The sequence below is a fragment of the Neolamprologus multifasciatus genome, chromosome 6 (assembly GCF_963576455.1).
Source record: "Neolamprologus multifasciatus chromosome 6, fNeoMul1.2, whole genome shotgun sequence".
NCBI lineage: Eukaryota > Metazoa > Chordata > Actinopteri > Cichliformes > Cichlidae > Neolamprologus > Neolamprologus multifasciatus.
The window spans coordinates 15,139,947-15,150,178 of NC_140444.1; positions in this window are offsets into that span (position 1 = coordinate 15,139,947).

A 10,232-nucleotide genomic window follows, 5' to 3' on the forward strand; every position below is an offset into this window, starting at 1 on the left:
AAACATGAATTTGAAACCTTACTGAAAATCAGAGCTAAACAGGTGATGGAGAAACAGGGTTACCTTTTTAGGTGACATGAATGAGTTGAAGGGGAGTTATGAACTGTTTCTGAGAGACAAATAACACCAGGATCCTTTTTTATGTAGCTGACAGCTGATAACTGTGCAGGGGCGGGTCTAGCAAAGTTTTGCCAGGGGGCCAGGTAGGGCATTAACAGGGAAAGGGGGGCACAAAGAAATACTTTTCTTTCTTATTCTCATTTAAGTTACACATTTACACGTGCATTAAATTAAAGTTGATTATGTCGATTAAGTTAATGCAGTAATATTGGTTTGTTACGCCATCGGCAGTGTTAAAGCTAACGCTACGACGTGTTGTTTTGTGTGAGACATTGATGCATCGGAGTGTGCACGGATGCTTTCCATTTGACTGACATTGACCCTTAGTGTTACGATGTAGCAGGGATTTGTCCACCAGGGCGCAACACTTGTTTAAGAGTAGTGCCAGTTGTGTGGCACATTCCCCAGTTCAGTAAATAAAGAAGTGACTGTGAGGTCAACATGGGCTCTGTGGTTCCTTAGTTTCAGGATATCACACTCAGGTACTATGTGTGAATGCTCTTTTCCCTTCCCCATAACTTTTGTGGGAGAAAGTAGTTTCGGCCACACACTTTTGAAATGGCGTCACATCCAGACACATGGACTCAGGAAGATGGCTGCGAGTCGGATGCTAGAGCGCCCAGCCTGACACAGTACATCATCCCTCACTCGACCTCACTTGACCTTAACCTAAAAGTGGAAAACTTGAAAGAGGAAGTCGAGAAGCTGCGAGTTTGCTTACAAGTTTCGCTGGAGCTACAAAAGAGCCTACTGAAGCATTTGGAGCATGGAGAGAGCTGGGAGATCCTCGCCGGTGCCCCGGATTCACGGCTGCTTGGACGTGTACCAGGTGGACTAACCGTATATCATACGGACAAGCTCAATGTTGACTGAGGGTTGGTTTCATGCAGATGACAGGACTGAGTAGAGCTGTGGAGACCTGGCTTGTGTGGTCTTATGTTGCTAACAATGAATAAAGGTCTGTTGTTCGATTTAACTGACTGGCTTTGAGTTGTCCAGCTAACCTCCACACCACATGCCTGCTGGACCTGCTAGCCGCTCCTTCCTCGACAGATTGCTGTTACACAGTGTAACCAAATCCAACAGAAGCGAGAGGCTGACAAAGTTGAAGCAAAAAACTGAAACTGAAGGCATGAGAGACCTGTGCAGCAAAAAGAAGGAGAAGCCTCAGGCTCTCTATGACCAGCTCCCCAAATCCAAGAGCACAAGAGGATGGATGTGAAACTCAGCTGACAAAGATGGCTGCAAACTTCCAACCCTAATTTATAAATCCATTCATTTTTTACTTATTGTCTGTAAAGTTTGTACATTTAAACAAAACAAACAAACAAAAAGAAGATGAAGAAAAGAAAAAGTAGATGAAGGATGATTCTGTGATTTTTCATGCTTCACTGGGTTCTTTCCTGCAGTTAAAAAGCCTTTTGCACTTCAGATGAATATGAAATTCAGTGTGTCTGTGTCAGAGAGAGAAAAAACACAGCAGACGTATTTCCAGATATCCTAGCAGGACAAATCAGTGTTTTCAACTCTCCATATACACCAAACACACTCTACAATAGCACTTAGCGTAGCCTATCCCATCACCACACTAACAAACATACAAAGCCTCACTTTCACCTCTTTTTACCCCCTCTCAGTAAGTCAGCAGTGACCAGGTGATTGGATTTCATCTCTATCAGTCTGACTGTCTTGGTTGATTTGCTCTAAATGGACAATCAGCCTCAGGAACATCTGTGTTTACCTCTTTCACAGAAAGCGGATGGACCAGCCTCTCTGCGAGTAATGAGAGGTCTCTTCACAGGAGCTGGCTGTAAAAATCACAGTGGAGCCTACAGCTTTTGTCAGATGAAGCTGCAGGGGGCTGCAGGGGGCTGCATGCTGCGCTTCTGGGATGATGCGTTAGAGGTTGTGCTCAAAGGAGTTTCAGCGAGGTTTGCACTGTTACGTACGGCACAAAATGATAAAAACTCTTTGAGGAGAACCGATTAGGCTTGCTGTTAAATCCATACTAGTATTTTCTGGATAACTGAGGCTTTTCTATCTACTTCACTTGCTCTTAGGCCCTCAACGTGGGTCTTTCTATAGATGATGTTGTGAAATCGTGCAGTAAATAAAAATGAATAAATAAAGTTTCTTTTGCAGTTAAATGAACTTCTTATTGACAGCAGGGCTACATAATCGACACAAAAGTTTCTCTATTTCTAAAGATAAAACAGAATTCACAGGGGAGGAAACTTATCTCCAAACAATTGCAGTCCAAGTCACACTGACTGGAGTCACTCTCGGGTCCCTCACAGTTTGCAGATAACTGTGCTCCAATTTGTAAATGCAGCAAGACTGCCACAACATTGCAGTTAATCTCAGTCTGTCTGCACTAATGGCTGCAGTTTATCTGCATGGTGTTTCTTTGCAAAAAAGAAAAAAAAGAAAAAAAGGGGGTAACTGATTTAACAGTATGTGGTCTGGATATTTTCTTATGTAAAAGCAAGGCTAATGTTTCTACACATCAACAGATTTACAATGTAGCTCTCTTCCACAGTGTGTCTTGTGTCCTGTCTTCCTCTGCTCTCTCCAAGTGTCGGCAGCAGATGACTGCCCCTCCCTGAACCTGCTTCTGACAGAGATTTCCTCCTGTTAAAAGAGTTTTTCCTTCCCACTGTCGCCAAGTGCTTTTTGAAACTGTTGATTGTAGCGGTTTTCTCTGTATTATTATAGGTTTTCTACCCTACGATATAAAGTGTCTTGAAGCAACTGCTGTTCCTATATAAATAAAATTGAAATGAATTACTCTATCACAAACAGATTGGTCAAGTTTGGAATTATATGCAAGCTGATTTTGATCTCAGAATTCTTGAAAAGGAAAAAACAACTAACAAACAAACAAAAAAAAAACACTCCCCCCCAGTGACCCTAATCCTCTTCCGTACCAACGAGTGTTCTCCAGCGTTTTATGTGGATTTCCACATTATTTTCCTCCTTAATGACTTAAAACCCCAGTCATCATTCGTCTACATCACCATGGACTTTAGGTTTACAGGTAACGTCTTATTTATTTATGTCAAAGAAAAAGACCACAATGTGATGGTTAACATAGTTACAACCCCCGCCCCCCCTGAATGTTTATAACCATGCATAAATATTACTGTAATCAAATGACAGCGTTGTGCTGTGATATTGATCCTCGCCCCTTCATGTTTTATTCAGTCACAAGGTGACAGCAAAATGATTCTCTCTTATTAATGTCATGGTCCTGGGTCGTGCGACCCAGTGTTTTGAGTTTTAGTCTATTTTGATGTTTATTGTTTGTTTAGGTTCATTAAGTTATTCTAGCTCATTTGTTATTATATTACCCTTGTGTTAAGTCTCCCTTGCCCTTCACGTGTTTATGTCTGTGTGTCTTATGTTGTCAAGTTCATGTTGTCGTTTCTGTCGTCTTCCCCTGTACTCCGTCTCCCTGGTTCGTGTGCCTACCCGTTATGTCTGTGTGGCTCTTGTTGTCTAGTTCGTTTCATGCCTATGTCTCAATGTTTCCTGTTTTATTTTGAAAGAGTCTGTTCTTTGTTCACTGCATTTTGTTTACGCTCCCCTGTGTTGTCATTATGTTTCATTCTAGTCAGCTGTGTCTCCATGCGTCTCCACTTCCCCTGATCACCTCGTGTGTACTTAGTCCTCAGCCTTGCTGTGTTCAGTGTCGCGTCGTTTGTGTTATCTCCCCTACCCCCTTGTCACAGTTTCCCAGCCGTAGTCAGTCATAGTTTGTATATTGTTTAGTCATAGTCTTAATTCTCAGTAAGAGTCTTAGTTTCCTAGTCTATGTTCAGGTTTTCCCTCAGTTACTTTGTTGTTGTTTTTTCCGTGAGTTTTCGGCCCTAAATAAAGGCTCGCTTTTTGTTAAGTCCAGTTTTGTCTCCTCGCCTCTGTCTGCTCCTGGGTCCACAACTCACTCCACACGGTCTGCCCCGGCAGTCCGTGACAATTAACGTTTTATCACTATCTCGACACACCAAAATTCAATTTGAAGAAGACAAGTGTCTTAGAGTGTTTGACAACACGAGCTTGACAATATGACATGGAAAACGCAAACATTAAACACAATAGACCTGGGAGACATGGAAACACATAAGGGGAACGAGGAACAGATATAACTAAAAATCCTACATAGAGGACAAGACACTTACACAGAAAACGACACATAAAGAAGAGAGCATGGATGAAACTTTAACTAAAGAAAACCTAACCAAAACACTAGAAGTTACCATTACTGCAATACAGCTTAAGAAATCAAATATACAAAATAAACTCAAAATGACACAAGAGATGACAAGAACATTAAACATGGTTACAATAATTTAGATTGTGCGCAGTCTCAATACCAATGTTTTGACCTGTGTGACTTAACTAGATTTATCATCAGCTTACTTTATTTTGAGTGTTTTTCTTATCACTGCAAGCTTATCGGTGTGACAGTGATACATTTGTGACACCAGGAATAAAATCTGTGTTAGAGACAGGCAAAATGAATGTTCGGCCATGTTGTTGCAATGTTTACTGGCCCAGTAATCGCAGTCAGTGATAAGGAAATTTGACATCAACTACAGCAAGCCTAGGCTGTCTCAACTGTTTGATTGCTTATCTCAAAGACAACCTGGACTGTGTGTAATATTAAAACTCAGTCTCTACTGTGACTATTTAGGATGGAAAAAATATTTTAGAACAGTCATATTCAGAAAATTTCCCCTTGTGTTATCATTTTGTGATTAAAAACACATTAAAAAAACAGAAACGACCGATTCTGATCACTGTGTATGACTATTATACTATGAACAACCATCCAGTGCAGCTGATACTAATCACACTGAAAGGAAAAACTCCTGTTTTCTGTTGATATTATTAAACGGATTAGATGTATGCCAAAGTGTTTAATTAGAAACAGCAGCTCTCTCCACAGTGCAACACAGCTCCACTTCCACAGATTAACACCATGGATAGCCAGGATTTTAGAGACAAAAATGAAAAGTTGGAGCTTCACTTGGAAATATAGACAAGAATCTTTTGTCATGTCTTTTTCAAAATAAATAAATAAATACACCATTTAAAATATTAAACAAAATATTGACCCATAACACAAAAAATCCAACTATGACAAGAATTCTCGTTTCCCACACAGGGGTCACCTGCAGGTTTTCCTGCAGCTATTTCACAATTTTTCTTCACTATTTGGCCCACTGTGGCAGTTATTTCACCCTCGGCCACCAGAGTCTCCAGTGTGGCAAAAAAAGATCAAAAGAAAAATATGGAGCAGCACTGAAGAGCTTCCATCTGATTGAAGGACAATCTGACAATTGTAGGGAATCAGAGGAGCACTGGCAGCCTTGGAGATAACACACACACAAGAACCATTACCAACAGTTGAGGGCTCTTAGGAGGACAAATCTTTTCCTAATGGAGCAGTCCTAGCACTTGCTGTTTTATTTTTTTGGCTTGCTTCAGAGTGACTACAAATTGTGTCGAGACAGAAGAGAGACATATAGTATAACAACTATGTAGGCTATAGTGCATTATTTAAGCCCTTCATGAATCATTTATCTTCAGTATTTGCTATAGAAGTGTCCAAGCTGTCAGTTTTATTTGGATATTTGAATGAATTCATTTTATTGTACTAAAAGGCGAGAATTTGCTTGGATAACTCTATTAATATGAGCAATATTCGAGTTTGGTAAGACAGTGTCATTGAACTACTATTGTACATGGAAACAATATCACCTGGCCTTCTAAAGTGCGGTCCTTGCTGTAAAAGAACGACAGCCGTGCACAGTGTGTTCAATTAAACCGCCTTTCCCCCCCTATTTTGATGCTCAGTTTAACCGTAGTAGGTCATCCTGAACATGTCTACATGCCTACAGTCGAATCACAAGTCAGTGTCAAGCTGTGACCATTTTCACAATCCATGTGTTTATTTTATAATCTGTAAATAAAATACCAGATTTGAAATATTACAGCTATTTCTTTTTTAATACAGCCAAAGAGTGAGCAAGCTTTAGGCATTGTCCTTATTTAAACTTTAAATTAACAGTTTGGATAATAAAAGCATTTTTAGCAATGCCAAAAAAAATTGGTTGAGAACGGTCCCTTTATATGATGATGACCCTGAAATCCTCAGCAACTTAGCATCAAATACCAAAGTATGTACCAAAGCATTTCGGTTCCTCTGTGTGGGTGAAAGTCATCTTGTGAAGGGAACAGAATGCAACTGCACTCAGAGGCCTTGTAAAAGAGCTGTTAGTTGCACTGTGCGAATGTGCCACAGGGACACTCCTTGAAGTGCCAGGTGGTTGCCTCTATCTCAGCGACTGCTCTGTTTTCACAGCTGTTACAGCAATAAAACCATTGCTGTAGCTGCTGGCCAACAATATCCCCCTCTCTGGAGCAGCAGACAAGAGAAAGGGGGTGGATATGTTGCAGCCAACATTCAGGATCGATGGCAGTCTGATTCTCGTCTCTCTCTCTCACTGAAAATATTCTCTACATCTGCTATCAATATTATTTACAGTCCGGCAGCTGAAAGCACATTTTCTCTGCTTGGCCTGTTCCACACTGAAACTTACAACCGTTTTTATCTGAATATATGAGGATGATGATTAACCAGCTCAGCCTTGTCAAATACTACATATAAATATCATTTACATATTCAGGTAAAGGTCCGACTGAGATTAAAAATCTCTTTCTTTTAAGAGAGACCTGGACAAGAAGGCAGTAGAAATGTGAAAACTTGCAGCGAAGCTTTAAGGTAAAAAGTCTTCTTGTAGTGTGGCTACGCGGTTTAGCCTCGGCAGCAGCAAAGCTCCACCACACGCTGTGCTCGTGAGGTTGTGACAGAATTAATTTATGGTGTTAAAGCTCCAGTGTATCCAAAGGTTTTTGCTCAACAGTGTGGACAACTTACATTCGGCTACTCTTATTTATTCCAGAGAGCTACAGAACAGACAAATTACACAACATAACTTGAGCTTTTAAATACTTTTGAAGTTTACTGACCAACATCTCCTATTTCAAATAGGAGGGATGGATCCAGGAAGTAATGTCCCTGGCTGTGTGTTTAATCAAAATTAGGCCCATTCAGTGTATAAATTGTTATAAAGGGAGGTCCAGTGCTGTGGTAAAACATGTTGAATTTAATATTCCGTTCCTGTTTAAATAAATGTGTACATGAATACTTTTAAAAATCTTTGTGATTTAATAAATATGCAGGAGAAATAGCCCTACTACAAAAAAAAGGTATAAATTAAAAAGGAAGTGCTGTTATTAAATCAACAAAGAATTGCCTGAATAAAATACATATTCAGAGCTCGACTACAGAAAAAAAACTCTACTGAAAGCACTCTGTATATTTCCAGAGGGAATGACAGTTGGGCAAATGAGAAAACGAATAGACAATGCAGAGCATGTCAAAGACTGTGTGTTCAGTGAGAGAGAGCAGAGAGAAAACACACACTGGTATTAAAGCCAGCAGCCTCACAAGATGAGCTAGATGCACATAAAGGGAATCAGCAGTCCACGATCTCTCGTGAGACATCAGCTCCACACAGCTGTGTTTTTACCATCTTTGTCTTAGAAAAGCAAAATATTGGGAGTGAGACAAAGTCAAAATGAATTCTCTGAGGTTAGTTGGCTTCGACAGTAAAGGAGGAATGTAGTATTTCCCCACAACGCCAGGTCAAAACCCCTAAAAGACAACTATTGACAAGCTGTGTAAAGAGTTAATAAGTGGATGCAAAATGGAGAACAGAGGGTACAAAAAATAAAAATCAAACTGGCTCTTTAATAGCTCATTTTGAAATGGTATATAATCCAAACACATGAGGTGTCCTACAAAGAAACAAGAGAAAACGGGGAAGCCAAATCAGAAACACAAGCAAAGACGAGGCTACATTTACAAACTGTGAGCGCTGATTAGGGATTAGGGAGGAAGGGAACAAGATACAGGTGCACACAATCCAACTCAGGTGAAAACAATCAGGGCAAGTCAGACAGGAAGCAAAGCGAAGACAGGACAGGAAAGAAATCTTTAAAGCAAGGGTGTCGAACTCCAGGCCTCGAGGGCCACCCTGGGTCAACACACCTGAATCAAATGATTAGTTCATTACCAGGCCTCTGGAGAACTTCAAGACACGTTGAAGAGGTCATTTAGCCATTTAAATCAGCTTTGTTGGATCAAGGACATATCTAAAACCTGCAGGACACCGGCCCTCGAGGCCTGGAGTTCGACACCTGTGCTTTAAAGCAAACCAAAAAAACCAAAGACTACTGTCTTCTAGTAAAAACAGAAGACGAATGTCGAGTATGATGTAAAATCAAAACTTTCCACCAGGATAAACATAAAAAAATGGACACCAAAGGCTCAGTGACAAGAGGAATGAGACTCAGGAAATACTATAAGAATAAATAACCCAAAACAAAGAAATAAAAATGCATTCCAAAATCAACAAACACTAAAGTTTAAATCCTAGAAGCATGAACACGAAACAAAAACTGAGACTCAAAAACACTGAATAAGAATCCAGAACAGAAAAACTTGAAGGGATTTATCCATCATGCCTGTAGGATTGCTTCTGTTGGTCAGGTCTAAGTTCAGCAACATTATGTTTAAAAAAAAAACAACTGCTAACTGAATATACTAAATGACCAGAATTTCCCATATATGGATTTTTTTCTTCCCTAATGGTGCTACCATTTTCCAAGATGACAATTTCAAAATTTGCCGAGCTCAAACTGCGAAAGAGTGGTTCAAACAGCGCGAGACATAATTTTCAGCCATCGATCGGCCACCAATGAGTCCAGATCTCAATGCCCACTGAGATACTCAGGGCTGTGGTGGAGAAAACCTTATGCAGTGGTCCAACCCTCCCATCAATCTTGCAGAAAAACTGAAGCAAATTAAATTTTATTTTGTAGTAATCAACAAAATATAAGTTTCTCAAAGGTAGGATCTTCAAGCTGAGAGCCTCCATTGAGTGACTGCTTAGGGAAATGATTAATGTTGGGGTAGGTAAAGCCAGAAAAAGATACTATTCGGGGTATGTCGAACCCACTTTGTCGTAAAGATGCTGGTTCTTTACATAATTTTACCTCTAGTCTCTTGCACTTTGCTCCTGCATTTCTATATTTATGAAGTGCAGCATTTTAATGAAGTGAAAACATTTAACTTAGGCAAACATGTCTTTGTGTCAGTTTTCACTACTGTGAACCAATACGTATTTAATTGCACATTTCCGTATACTTTGCAGAGCAGTGCCACCAGTAAATTTTGCTCCGAACAAACACTTTGGAGTCGACAACAAGACTGTATGTGTCCTTCAGTTTGATACGGGAGGTGTCAGTGGAGGTCGTATCCTTTGTGACATCAATCACTTTTTGTGCACTCGCACAGGAATTAGACACACTATTGAAGGCTACTTCATAAAAGTATCTGAGGAATCTGTCAGGGCAAGGCCTTTTCTCAAACACAAAAGCGTAACGCAGACTGTGTCAGCGTCATTTATTAAGATGGAGGCTGCTTCTCCTGGTAGAGAAGATGCCCTTATAGCACAGAGCACTAACAAGAAGCATTTGTCTGGAAATTCTGCCTTCTCTGTGTCACTGTTTGATACCCCCCCCCCCCCCCCCCCACACACACACACACACACTCAAATCAACACAGTGACCAAAGCCTGCTGAGCTCAGAGGTTGTCAACCGAAACCTTGAGAAGAGAATTTAAAGGAGTGAAGGATTATCTGTAGCAGCACAGGGACACAGAGATACAAGCGAGATATCAGAAAGCTTTGCAGAAGGAAGCTATCCGGCCCTCGCAGATACTGCCCTTGTTACCTTAAAGTAAAAGGCTTTCACACCCACAAACCCTTTCTGACTCCTTTTGAGATGAGGAAAAAGTCTATAGTGCAAAAATTGGATATATACTGACAAAGGTTGGATCAAAAGAATGGATGAAACTGAACCTGCAGGCAAGGCTGTTCTTAGGACATGCCCTCTCATGTCTCCACACTCTGAGCTTCTGGATAATACCTTTAGGAAAAATATCTTGGATCTGAGTAGACATCCCTTGACTGTTTCTCAC